Raw genomic sequence first — 1,682 nt, forward strand, 5'->3', positions numbered from 1 at the left:
GGCATTTTTATTGGCCATAAGATGACCGGAAAGAATTGAAATTTGTAAAAACAATGTCAGGAAAAAACGTAATTTTTAGCTTCCGTACGTGCTGCGAACGTAAATATGCGCGCGTGTAGTGAAAATGTCAAAAAAAATTTGAAATGCTCAAAATGATATGATAGTGCTCTAAAGATTTATTCAAAAAGTGATTCTGAGCATTATGAAATTTTTATGCACGCGTGCGCGCGTTATGTAGCGCATGTAAAATATTTCGGTACGTGACATTCAACCTTGACCTACAGATTATGCCTACTGAATATGATTGAGAAATGACAATTGTTAAGGACAATTCTGCCCTGTCATGAAAAACTCACTTAACTACATTTAACAAAGTTCTGAGATAATCAACAAAACGCGTTATTGTCTTCGCTCTCTCTATGCGTAAATAATTGAATCTTTATTTTCACATGATTTTAGATGTTTTTATAAGTACTATTCATTTTGTAGAACTTATATTTTTAATTACTCTATATAATATGCAATATGTCACATTTATTGTTTTTTTTCATGACATACCGGGTCAATCAATTGTAAGAAAAACACGAAAGACTCACTCAACTGCATTTGTCATGAAAGAATCAACTCAACTACAGTATTTATTGAATGTAAAAACACGTAAATCAACTTTCGTGAGTAAATTTAGGGTTAGGCCTATTTTTTACTATGGGATGGCAGAGGCATGGAATAGAATACAGAAGCACGCATACTCAATATAGACTGGAAAAAAATCTGAAAAAAATGAGTTAGGGGGAGTGGAATGTTAGAAGCAATCCACATAGCCAGATATCCTAATTAATCCCTTCTGGTCACCCTAAGCCCTGTTGACACTTGATTTTACTCCTTGTATACACATTTTTCAAAATGGCCGCCAAATTGATCTAAAATGTGCATAAAATTGAAACTAAATAAGCTACAAATATGTTTTTGGTGTCTAAACTCATAATTTCTAGAAAGGCAACAATCTAGACTACTGTCACTCAAGCAAGAATGGAACATAATTAAAAAATAGGTGTTTATTTGTTTAATAATAATCGCAAAATATACTTACTTAAAATGTGCATAAAATAAGAACGAGTATACATAAGCTAGTTTTCTATGTAATCCAGATAGATTTTTAAGCAAAAATAGATTTATTGACTAATTTTATTATTTTTACTGCGCTGAATTCAAAAATGTTAGGTGCCATTTTTTTCCCAAAGTCACCGGCCGCCATTTTAAATTTCAAGATGGCTGACGCACCACATAAAACATGGTCATGATTGGTGTCAATGGAAAGCAGTGGCGGATCAAGGGGGATCCGAACCCCCCTCTGTTAAGAAACGTAACAAAATACTGTTGGTTCCTGGCTTACAAAACGCATTACCAACCGTTTCTCGTGCATCGTGCGGGACGGTCCCGCTTCAAAGTGATTTTGGATGTAACATGCATTTGGCAGAAACACATGCGTGATCTTAAATTTGTCACGCATTTAGTCCATGCATGACGACGAATAATCACGAATTCAGGGAAAATATATTTAAAATTAAGAAATTAGTTTTATTAAAATTTTAAAACAATCATGCAGTAACTTGAGTCATTAGAGAGCTTTCGTTATCGCGTTTGAAATTCAATTCTCCAAAAGCTTTTGCGGCGCGTGTGAT

This window comes from Anneissia japonica, unplaced genomic scaffold (genome assembly GCF_011630105.1).
Source record: "Anneissia japonica isolate Jap-2015-1 unplaced genomic scaffold, ASM1163010v1 scaffold287842_len214950_cov117, whole genome shotgun sequence".
NCBI classification, from domain to species: Eukaryota; Metazoa; Echinodermata; class Crinoidea; order Comatulida; family Comatulidae; genus Anneissia; species Anneissia japonica.